This window comes from Pogoniulus pusillus, chromosome 11 (assembly GCF_015220805.1).
Source record: "Pogoniulus pusillus isolate bPogPus1 chromosome 11, bPogPus1.pri, whole genome shotgun sequence".
Taxonomy (NCBI): Eukaryota; Metazoa; Chordata; class Aves; order Piciformes; family Lybiidae; genus Pogoniulus; species Pogoniulus pusillus.
Genome location: NC_087274.1, coordinates 10,101,421 through 10,113,779, shown reverse-complemented (window position 1 = coordinate 10,113,779; position 12,359 = coordinate 10,101,421). Strand labels below are relative to the sequence as shown.

The window sequence follows — 12,359 nt, the reverse complement described above, 5'->3', positions numbered from 1 at the left end:
GGGTTATTTCCCTCAGACTTGGAACCAGGGCCACAGAGAGAGGGAGTATGGTGCCTGTGCCCATCTATGGCCCCCATGAGGATCTCCTTGTCACACCCCACATGCCACACCACAAGGTGAGAACAGCCCCTCCGCACCTCAGGCTGAAGAAAGCAGAGCCAGTAGCTTGGCATCATCTGGATTTAGCCTTCCAGCTTAGTTCCCCCTGGGAAGCAGGACATGACCTCCTCATTTCCATCACCCAGGCACGGCTGGCAGCCGGCAGTGGTGGCACAGGGCTCTGCATCTCCGGGCTAGGGCAGTCAGCATGCAGCAGGCATGCACGGACAAGTGTCAGCTGAATTTCTGCACCACTTTAAATACGTTAACACAAACACAGCTCCAAAGTGCTGCAGGCACAGCTGAGATGATAAATAACCTCCCCCAACCCAGCATCAAGAAAATCCCCTCCCTTCTTTGCACAGCAGGCAAGGCTCAGCATCACTTGCCCCCTTCTAGCTGTCTAGCAATGGAGCAGATCCACTCTCTACCTTGCCGTGTTTGAATCCAGTAGCAGAAGGGTCAATTCTGTGCCACTTCTGCGGAGTCATTATCCTGTCGGTTATATAAATGTCTGGGCATGCACAAAAGGCAGTGCTGATACAGTGGCTCCGACACCAGCTCTCTCCCCAACACCTGCTTTTCAGCTGGAGAGAAAGCTAAGCACAAGAGCATCTCGAGAGCTGTCACACAGAAAGCTGCTGTCTTTCAAGCTGAATGGAGGTCTAAATAGCTCTCACTTCTCCTTTAGAATCTCATCTCTAAATGCAATTAATACTGGCACATGCATAATGAGAGGCTGACGAGTGAATACAGACTCCAGCACGAAAGAAGCCAGCCCCGAGTGCTATGTAAATATTACAAATCCTCACCAGGAGCTGACCCCGGGGAAGGGAGCTTTGTGATGATTAAACCCAAGTGACAATGCGACTGGATTCCTACATCTGTCACAATACTACCTGCTGATACCTAATGAGCTACGCTGGAAGAACCCAGCTCTTGCTGCTCTTCGATGCAGATAAAATGTCTATTTGTAGAAGGTAATTAATCTCTTCTTCAAAATCAGGAACCTTAGTGTCCTTGGTAACAACATGCCAGTGACTCAGAGCGTCTCTGCCTTCTCCTCCTGCTTTTGGAGATGTTATTGAAAGTGACCCCAAATTCTGGCGCTGAAAAGGAGCTGTGCTTCAGAAGTGGCAGGGTCAGATTGGTGTCTGGAGGTGGGCATGGGTTTTACCCACCTCTCTGCACTCTGCAGGCTGTCTTTGGCAGCTAAAGGAGGTTCCTGGCCTTGTTTCAGCCATGATCCCTAGGATAAGATGAGCTCTGCCCCAAGACCTTGTCCTCAACCTGTCGAGCACAAATTCCCTTTTACTGTCAGGCAGTGCAGGGCAAGGGCAGGAGTCACAGGATGCAGCCTTCTAGAACATAAAAGGGGCCCACAGGAAAGATGAGGAAGGACTCACCATCAGAGGGTGTAGTGACAGGACAAGGGCTGATAGTTGGAAACTGAAAGAAGGGAGCTTCAGAGTAGGAAGAAGTGAGAGTGATGAAATACTGGCCCAGACTGCCCAGAGAGGTGGCAGATGCCCCATCCCTGGAACCCTTCCAGGTAAGGTTGTTTGGGGCTTTAGCTGAAGATGCTCCTGCTGACTGCAGGGAGTTTGGACTAGATGACCTTTAAAGGTCCTTCCAACCCAATCCATACAGTGACTGTCTGAAGCTGCCCCCTCCTCAGCCTGCTTTCCACAGGCAGCAAGCTCCGTGATAGTGCCATGCCTGTGTCTACATGCATGTGGCTGCTCCCCAGATGGCTTTTGAGCCTGCTGCCTTATTTCAGCCAAGCTTGGCAGGGGATGGAGGTTCAAAGGCATCCAGTCCTACCAGGTAGCAAAGAAGCAAAGCCATGAATGTTGGCATGACAGAGATACAGAGAAGTGCTGCTGGCAGAGCCCTGGGTCCCTCGGAGGGTTGTGCCTGCTCCTCCAAACACCCCTTTCCAGGCTGGCTGAGATGGGTACCAAGAAGACAAAGCTGAGCTGCCCAAAAGCACCCAGGGGCTATGTCTGCTTTCTATGAATTGCAGTGGGAAGCAAGCACTGCTGGATGCCACTCAGTGACCCAGTTCCAAAGCCCAGGGGAAGGATGGGCTGTGATAAAGGGACAGCTGGTTGGAGAGAGTGGGTGATGGAGGACTACCATGAGTCAGTTATTTTCTGGCCAAAAAAGAGATACTAAAAAGCAGCAAGTTAATACTTTCACTTAGCAAAGGCTACAGCTGGCAGCACTGTCCACAGCTCACCCCATCTTCTCTGTCCCCAGGCACCCTAAGGGAGAAGAAGAAGCCGTGAGAGAGGTTGGCTGTGACCCTGGCACCACATAACACCGCTCTGGATTAGAAGCAGGTGGGATGCAGTGGCTACCTGGGGTAGCTGCAGCTTTGGGAAAACTGAGGAAAGGAAGTGCTCATTTTGGGTAGAAAGCCTGGCCTTTGCTTTTCTGTCCTGCTCACAGACTCCCCAGGCATTTTAATGATGGTTCCTTCCCATCTCACCCAGGGTTTAAAGGTCTCTTTGACTACTGCCAAGACTGTGAAGGCTCTAGAAAAGTGGCTTGCTCTGAGGGAAAGAAATTAGATCCTGAAATGGCCAGACTGGAAGGGAAAAGGCCATTTTCCCATCACTTCCATTAGCAGTTCAGTTCCCAGGTGAGGGCAAATCCATCCCTTCCTCCATGGCCTCTTACCCACTACCTGGATGCCAGGAGCGCCTCATCAGGACACAAAAGGCAGCAGAGCAGGTAGTGGTCCCATTGGGGTGAGGATGGAATGAATGTGACGTGGAGGTCTGGGACTAAAGTGGGTTTCTGTCCTGCACAGTGACTCCAGGGAGTGAGGACTGGCTCCAAGCTGTCCATCTGCAGCTCTCAGCAGAGGTAGGACAACTCACACTGCTGTCACAGCCCCAGGAGGAGACCTTTGGTAAGGGGATGCTGCTCTAGGCCAGGGCACACAGATGAGGTCTGAGGGGGAAACTGAAGCCAAGTCTGTCTTTCCTAACCTCCCCCAAGACTGCAAGGCATGGCTGAATGTTCAGCACAAGACTTGGGAGAGTCAGATAATGGTTGGACCTGATGATCTTGAAGGTCTCTTCTGACACAGTTCTGTGATTCTGCAAATGCTGGTGGGCAGCTCAGGGACTCTCCCTGCCCTACCTTCCCTTTGGAAGACCCCCCAGGGCTCATAACTTCATCCATCCCAGCTCTTACCAAACCATTAACCATGACTCCTTCTCCTCCTGCAGCTTCCCTGCGCCCTGCAGCTGGCACCCAGCACATCCCAGCCTTGGTACATGCAAAACCACCCACAACACCAACCCATAGGCTGACAAACCCACATCACCCAAGCTCCCTGCCACAGCTCGGGGAGGACCTGTACCAGGATGAAGACTGATGCAGAAAGGAAATTTGCCTGCTTTTAAGGCCTGGAGGGTGCCCAGCAGCCCCACGGCGATGCCCTCAGCAAGCCATATGGCTGCCCACAGCCACGGGTGATGGAGCATCCTGCTCCAGGCCATAGGGTTGGCACAGCCTCTGCAGCTTTCCTAACCATATAAATTGTTAATAAAAGATCAGTTTGCAGATACAGCTTGCTGCAGATGACAGCAGCAGAGGCACATCTGGTTCTGCTAAGCAGCAGTCTCGTGCTGGGTTTAATTTGGTCCAGTTGCAGCAGGGAAGGGTTGCTTTCAGCATTCAGAGATGTCTCGTGTCTGGGAGAAGTTGGGGGGAGGAGGGGATGGGGAAGATATATTTTTGGCTCTATTTAGCCACAAAAATTTGGTTTTAGAGTAAAGACAAATATTCCTGTTTTCTGTTTGCTGCCAAACCGAGGCAGCCGGTTTCTTGTGCAAGCCTTCGGTTGTTTGAGAACTCAGTGTCCTGGTGGGAAAACAAATGTCCTGATGGGAAAAGTTTATCAGTCTGCATTGATCCTTCACTGGGACCAATGGACCTGCAAACATCAGCTTCAACCCCACTGAAGAAGCACTTCCCAAAGCCTTTGCTGGTGCATACACGGCAGAACGAGACAGGTCTTTGCTTGGCTGGGGAGTGAAGTAGCTGCGCAGCAGAATCCTTCCCGCAGGCACAGTTGTGCTGGCCTCACCACAGCTGGCACAAAGCTTCCGTGCCAAACCCACCTGCTTTGCACCCAGAACAGGCTGCTTGCTCCCTTTGGAGAGCTGACCACCGCTGGCAGCCACCAGCAGGACACACAGCAGTGAGGGAAGGACAGCAGCTGACTAGCAACAGTGGGGAAGAAACCTGGGATGTGGCTCCTGTTTGGGATGCTCCTGGCTGATGGCAGCAACTTCTCCCCATCCTGGAGCTTCAGGATCACCTCCCTGCCACTGAGATCAGATCAGACATAGGGACAAGAACTCCCAGCAGCTTGGTTCTCCCCAGTGAGAATTTCACAAATGCCTTTAGAATGTTCCTGGTAGATATTTTTTCCCCCCTTGAAGCATTTTAATAAAGCCTTTACAACCTCAACTTGCTTCAAACCATTTTTTCCTCCCTTCTTTTTAGTAAAAACAAATAAATATTCTGATCAGGAAGAATAAACTACTGCTTCACCTGGAGCTGACTTCATTTTATAGCAGATTAAAAGCAAGATGGAGAGCCAAGGCAGGAAGGGGATGTGTGTGTGTGAGTGTGTGCCAGAGGATGAATACAATGTACAGGTGCTGAGGGCAGCACACAAGAGGTTGGAAAGACAAAAGCTTATCAGGATTGAAGCCTCAAAAGCAGAATCAGCTCCTCAGATGATATAAATCAGTTGGACTCCCCTGACATGCTGGTATTGCTGTAGGAAGGCTTTTAAGTATTGATTTAGAAGAAAATGAAGGTCAGGAGCTTGGCTGCAGAGGAAGCATCAGGGCTGAGACTGTTCAGCTCTGGGTGGGCTGTGATGAGCTACGAGGAGGGTCTTGAGGTCAGAAACAGGATGGAGAGGAGCCCCAAAAAAAGACAGAATCATAGAACTGTTTTCGTTGGAAAAGAACTCTAAGGTCAGTCCAACCATCAACCTAAGAGACCACTGTGACCACGAAACCATGCCCCCAAGTGCCCTGTCCACACATTTCTTGAGCATCTCTAGGGCTGGTGACTCCACCACCTCGCTGGGCAGCCTGTTCCAACGCCTGTTCACTCTTGCAGGACAGAATTTTTCCCTCATCTCTGACCTAAATCTCCCCTGGTGCAACACTTTCTTATTCTATCACTTGATACTAGAAGAAGAGACTGACCCCCACCTCACTGCTACCTCCTTGCAGGGAGTTGTAGGGAGCAGTGCCCTTGTGGCCAAGAAGGCCAATGGGATCCTGGGGGGCGTCAAGTAGAGTGTGTCCGGCAGATCGAAGGAGGTTCTCCTCCCCCTCTACTCTGCCCTGGTGAGACCTCATCTTGAGTACTATGTTCAGTTTTGGGCTCCCCACTTTAAGAGGGACAGGGATCTGCTGGAGAGGGTCAAAGGGAGGGCTACAAAGATGATTAGGGGACTGGAATGCTGCCTGATGAGGAGAGGCTGAGGGATCTGAGGATGTTTAGATTGGAGAAGACTGAGAGTGGAATCTAATAAATGTTTATAAATATCGAGGGCTGGGGGCTGGGGGGACATGACAGGCTCTGCTCACTTGCTCCCTGAGATAGGACCAGGAACAATGGATGTAAGCTGAAGCACAGGAGACTCCACCTCAACACAAGGGGGAACTTCTTTACTGCGAGGGTCACAGATCACTGGCACAGGCTCCCCAGAGAAGTTGTGGAGTCTCCTTCTCTAGAGACTTTCAAGGCCTGTCTGGATGCATTCCTCTGTGACCTGAGCTAGATTGTATGGTCCTGCTCTGGCAGGGGGGTTGGACTCTATGATCTCTTTGGGTCGCTTCCAACCTCTAATGTCCTGTGATCCTGAGATCTCCTCAGCCTTCTCTTCTCCAGACTCAACAACCCTCATAATGCAGATGCATGCATGCTAGAGCTGTGATAGCCCCAAAGCCAAGGAACAAAGCCCAGTGTGACCTTCTGAGGGCAGCCGACTGGAGCCCAGACTTGCAGGGTTAGCCCAGGCACAGTCATCCTGACCTTTGGGAAAATCCAGCTCTCGCCATCAGCATCTCTGACCTTTCTCCCCATCTGGACCAGCACACACACACCAAAAAAAAAAACCCAAAAAACCCCAAAACCCCAGAATCCCAGAAAGGACAAGGTGGGGCCAGCTGGAGATGGCAAAAGGATGCCTGCAAATGTCAGGGTGCTGGCGGGAGCAGGGCTCTGTGCCGCAGCCGCGGGTCTGCAAACAGTGCCTGCGGAGCTGCCTGCACGGGGGTGGCGCAGATTCGGGAGATAAAGGTTTCCTGAGCCCTGCAAAGGGCAGCTCCGTGCCTGGGGACCTCCGAGAGGGTGGATTTCGTGAGAAATGTTCTTTATTTACTCGATCAGCTGCAGCCAGCAGCTGAGCTAAGAGCAGGAGAGCCTGCCTGTGGCTGTGTGAGGGTTGTTGGCCATGGCGAGGTGTTCGCTGCCTGTGCCGAGAGCTGGGATGGTCCCCCAAGGTCCTTGGTGGGTGGGAGTGGAAATTGGCTTTGCTTTGTAAATCATTTCTGCTGGCCAGAGCCACACTCTGCTTTGTGAGAAACAGAGAATGGGTAATGACAGCCCTCACGGGCCAGGCACGGAGCCGCCGTCAGCACTCTGAGGGATGGGATCACAGAATCATGGGATCACAAAATGTCAGGGGCTGGAAGGGACCTCAAAAGCTCATCCAGTCCAACCCCCCTGCAGAGCAGATCACCTTCATCAGATCACACAGGAATGCACCCAGGTGGGCTCTGAATATCTCCAGAGAAGGAGACTCCACAACCCCCCTGGACAGCCTGTTCAAGTGTTCTGTTACCTTCACAGCAAAGAAATTCCTCCTCATGTTTCCATGGAACTTCCTATGCCTCAGCTTCCACCACTGCCCCTCCAAGCAGCAGAGCTCCAGCTCCCTCAGTCTCTCCTCATCAGGGAGATGCTCCATTCTCTTAATCATCTTTGTGGCTCTGCACTGAACTCTCTGAAAGTTCTATGCTCTTCTGATGGTCTGCTCGAGGGCAGGAGGTGGAAGGACATGGTCCTGCCATTCTGATCCTGCTGTCATGGTCACACTGACATCTGTTTGAGGAGGAAGGAAGGATCGTGACATCTTTGTTCTTCTCTCCATCTCAGTTCCCATTAAAATACACTTTGGGAAAAACCAAAACAGAAATGAAATGGTGAGTGGGAGGGTGGAGGTGGGGTGGAACCAGCAGTCCCAAACAGCTCAGAGGAGGGGGCAGAGCTGGGCCTAGCTCTCTAGGGTTTATCTGACTGTCTGTTTTCATCATTTGGCTGTGAGAAGGGAAAGAGACCACCCAGCAGCAGAAGGTCCTGGAAATCTGGGAGGGAGAGAGTTCCCAGCACCCTTCCCTCCACCATCACCTCTGCAGACAATTGGCTGTGGAGAACGTATGGCTCTGTGCAGGCTCCAGCTCAGTGAGATAATGCCTCAGAATCCCACTGCTAACTGTAGCCAGCCAGGACACTTTCCCAGCTCCAACCCTCCTGTCTCAGTAGTACATGTGGTTGCTCTGATGGACCAAGTGGACCAAGGCTGGAGTCACTCCATCTTGACTGGCCTGTTTGCTCCATCCCCTCCATATCAGATGCTGCTGTCTCTTCTCTGCTCCCACTTCTGAGGCATTCGAAAGGCTGCTCATGCTCTTTCTTTGCTCAAAACACTCCCCCTCCCAAAAAAAAAGCAATCAAAAAACTACAGTAGAAGCAAGGGGAGGAAATTGCTTCAAGTTTCTTTACTATCTCATGGTACAAAAATGCTTCTTGAGGCTGTTGAGGGAAAGAGAGGGTCAAATGTCCCTCATTAATGCTGATTTACTGAGAGGGCTGGGAAGAGGGAAAAGGAGACAGTCCAGCTGCCTGTCTCCGAGTACATAGAGCCCAGTCTGGGATTCAGGCTGGGAGGTGAAGACTGGCCCCACAGCATGAGATAGGGGTGGTGGGTTTGCCAGCAGGAGGAATAGTGAGGTGAAGGCTGCTGTGCACCCACCCAGAGCTGCCTGTAACCTAGAACAGATGTTTCCTGCACCAACAGGACAGAGGAAGGACAGAGCTCTCTTGACTCTTAGTTGGAGTTTGGCAATTTGGTGACTTTCTGAAGGAAAGGGCAGAAGCTGAGTCCTTTTTAGGGAGGCTGATGCTGGGTCGGGGCAGTTTTCCTCAGCCCACACTGCCCTTCATTGGGCAGGCTTCAGCTGGAGTTTGGAGGAGAGGAAAGGGAGAAGGCTGGCCCAGATTTGAGGGTGTAAATCAGCAGGGTTCCTCTCCAGAGAGAGCTCAATTACACTGATTTACACTTGCTGCGGATTTGGTCCATTCAACCCAATTAAAACTCCAGAGGAAGTGCAGAGAAGCAGGATGTAATTACCCGTGCTGGAATCCCAGTTCAGAACAGGAGGCAGAGCTCTCCGGATCAAATTAATCCCTGGTGTAACTCTTGCTGAAGTTACACCAGGGCTATAATTGGCCTGAAACATTTTAACTATCTCATTTAATGTTATTCATGCTCTGCTGGAGATGAGAATGTTTATCCTAAATGAGAGACTCTAATGCTCCGTAGCAATAATAGAGTGAGAAGCTGATGTGGTTTCTCATTTACAGGGGGGCTGGGGAGGCCAGATTGCCAGGGAGGATGCTGCAGACCTGGACTCCCCAAATCTTTAACCATTTCCAGAGCTCCTGTGATGGCTGGTTGTCCCACTGTCCTTCCTTCAGCGTGCCCACCCTCCCCGTGCCCAGGCTGCTCTTGGATCCCAGACCCAGCTGGGGCAGAAGCAGGAGGAGATGTAAAGCAACAAAAGCAAGAATAGAAAGCACTGAGAGGGAACCTTTCAAGACTAAAGCTGCTATAAATCAGAAGTGAGATTTCCCAGCAGCAGACTTGCCTGTCCAGTGATGCTATGAAGGGATTTCATCCATGGCCTTTCTCCAAGTCACTCCAGGAAAGCAGCCCCCAGGGCTCCTGCAAAAGGCACAGATTCAGCACTGCAGGTAGCTCAGCATGGAGCATCGCAGTCCCTGCTGCCAGCCAGACACTCCCACAGGCAGTGTTTCCAGCTTCCAGCCCCAGATTGCCCACCCAGGATGATCCCACAGCCATCTGAGCTACATCCCAGAGGAGGCCTGAGCATATTCCTCGTGATAGGAAGCAGCAAGGCTTCCTCCTTCACCTCCACGCGTGACACCCTTCATCCCGCTCCCCTTTGCCAGGTGATGCCACCAGCCAGCAATAGCACACATCTTGCTGCTTGGAAAGCAAAGCCTGCAGGTTACATCCTCCTTACCACAGCTGTACTCTGGCTTGTGGCACCATGCCAGGGATGCCAGTTGGCCCCGAAGCTCTACTGTGTGCCCTGCATCCCCCGAGCCAGCTCTGGCAGGTACTGCTTGCAGCTGGCCCCGCATCGGCGTGACCAGGCTTTGGGAGGGTTGTGATGATCTGTCACTAAACCATATTTCCACTCCCCAGGCTGTTTTTAAGGCAGACCTCTGGCCTTTCTCTCTGCTCCCTTGCCAGAGGAGCTTCAGGAAAGGCAGATCTGTTTGTTCCAAACCAATTTTTAAAGCTCTCTAGCTTAGCAGAGGCTCAAGCATTACAATTCATTCTGGCTCCTCTCTGCTCCTCAGAGGATATTAGATCTTTCTCCTCATACTTCCTCACTCTTTGTAGATGCTACCCTAGTTTTAATTTCCAAGACTTCCAGACTGTTTTTAACAGTGCTGAGCTTTCAAGTTGCTTCCTTCAGACTTTCTCCAGCCATGCTTTCCCAGAGCCTAAATAGCTTTGATTGCTCCCAGATGTTTTTAGTTCATTAACCCCACAGTAGTATTGTGTAACAGCTTGGAAAGAAGACTGGTAGCAGGCATCCTGGGTCACCAAATTACTTCCCAAATAGGACATCTGTGGGATTTATTCTACCAGAGCAATGCCATCAGCACCAGGTTGCCTTGCTATAGAGAACAGGGCTGAAAGTGGCTGAAATCTTCTTGCTGAGGAAGACAACCCTCTGAGAGTTTGGGTCATTTTCTTCACTCAGATCCTTCTCATTCTATCTTCTGAGATTTCCAATGTTAGGGCAACAAGCCTGCAGGAAAGCCTTTGAGTAGGCACCACCGAGGCTGCCAGGCAAGACCTCATGGAAAAGACCTTGTTCCAGGACAGGCTGGATCCAAGCTGTGGCCATCCCTACCCACCAGCCACCCAGTCAACAGCAGCTCAGCTCTGCTTGGGCCAAGTTTTCCTTGGCCTGGGAGGATGTGTGTGTACATCCTCACAGGTCAAAGCATGAGCAGTAAGGAGTTGTGCACAACTGGCTGAGCTCCTGACAAGGCTCTGTGGCCCTTCTGACCCCAGCAATCCTGCTGCTCTCATGCTTAGGCCATGGCCATTGCATTGCTAAATACATCCAAAACAGCCTCAGCAGCAGAGAGCAGGGGTGTAACCAAGCTGGCAGGAGATGCAGCTCCTCTCAGCCATCCATAAAACTTCCCAAGATCACCCCAGACACCCCACATTCCTTGGTGCCTCCACCCACCCTGCTGGATCCTTCCACTCCTCTTTCTCAGCCCAGCACTCAGCTCCATGAAGTCCAAGGCTGCTGGGATAGATGGGAATGCATCACAGTGTGAGAAGGACCACGCCTGGGTAGGGCTAGGAACAACAACAAAGGAGGAGGAAAACAAGCTGGGAAAAGACTAAAAAAATGGCACCAAGAGAGGCTATTTTTCCAGTAGAGAGGGACAAACCAACCTGCTCCAGTATGTCCCCATGCCATCTGGTACCAGCTGCAGCTGGGAAAGCAGGGGAGAGGCCTCCACAGCAATGTTACCCCCTTGTACAGAGCTGATCTGATGTATGAAGACCCTATCTCAAGCAGAACATCTGTGTCTCTTCCTAGGACCCAGAGCATCCCCAGCACTCAGTCCCCCCCATAGCAGGGTGCAGCAAAGGGCAGAGCAGATGTGCCTGAGGTCAGCTCTGCGTGAGCTGCTCAGACCAGAGCTGTTCCCAGGGGCGTTCAGGAGAGCAGGGAGGAGGTTGAGGGAGGAGAAGAAAGCCGAGCTGTGAGTGAAGAGTGTCAGTGCTTGGAAAGCACAACCAATTTGCTTTTAGTACAGTTCATGCCTCTCCAGCAGTGCCCAGAATAACAAATTCCTCTCCCCCCTCCTCTCCAAACCTGAATGCTGGAGGAAGCTGCTGAGAAACTTAATTGATTAGCTAGATGCGTGCACAGAAAAAAATTGCTCAGCATCAAGGAAGTCACTGTCTTGACATTTAATGCAAGCACTGGTGGGAGATAAGAGAGACCAGCTGCAGATTTTTATCACACAACCCCTTCTTTTAGCCTGGGAACAAGGCAAGGTCTGTTTGGATGGGGAGAACCATTTTGCTGTGGCGCCGAGGGGCTGCAGCATTAGTGCTGTGTCCAGACTGTGCTCACCACCCACCCAGGGCTCACTGGGCAGGAACTGCCTGACCCTTAGCACTGGCACCTTCAGCTGGTGAAGGGCAAGGAGACAGGACTTAGACTGCCTGCTCCTCTCACTCCCCACTCTCCAGCCCCAGAAGTCCCATCAGCCCTGGCAGCCCCCAAGCATCAGGAAAGAATGCCCTGAGAGCAAGGGATGCCCTTGAGTGGCAAGACCCTGGAATGGGTTGCCCAGTGAGGTGGTTGAGGCCCTATCCCTGGAGGTGTTTAAGGCCAGTCTGGACGAGGCTGTGGGCAGCCTGCTCTAGGGTAGGGTGTCTCTGCCCATGGCAGGGAGGTTGGAACTAGATGATCCTTGTGGTCCCTTCCAACCCTGACTGATTCTATGACTCAATCTCAGCATCCAGGGTGCAGTGGATGGAGCTGAGCACATTGGAGGAACAATTTCCAGATGCCTCAAAGCATCCTCCCCGCACAAAAAAAAAAGAGGTACCCATCTTCCCTAGCCCCTGTTAAAGCTTTCTGCTTTGCTCTCAGCATCTCCAGCTCTGCCCTTCCTGCCACAGGGTCACTGCCTGTGACTCTGTCACTGCACAGGATTGCTGTCCCTGCTTGGCAAAAGAAAACAAGATGCCAAAGGCCTCTGGGGGCTGTGAACTTGCCTGTCATGTTCTCTGACAGTATCAGAACCTTTTGCTGCTTGTGTTTTTCCCAAACTGTCAGTGCTCACCACACCCC

At 51.8% G+C, this 12,359-nt stretch overlaps 1 long non-coding RNA gene across 1 annotated transcript; it reads right to left on the bottom strand.

The window, feature by feature from the left end:
• Positions 1-1,928: 1,928 nt before the first annotated feature.
• Positions 1,929-10,791, bottom strand: LOC135179305 (uncharacterized). The gene is made up of 3 exons (XR_010303977.1): positions 10,728-10,791; positions 9,078-9,154; positions 1,929-2,366 (listed from the first exon to the last, which is right to left on the bottom strand). It is a non-coding gene; the product is annotated as an uncharacterized LOC135179305 (long non-coding RNA).
• Between the last annotated feature and the right edge of the window lie 1,568 nt (positions 10,792-12,359).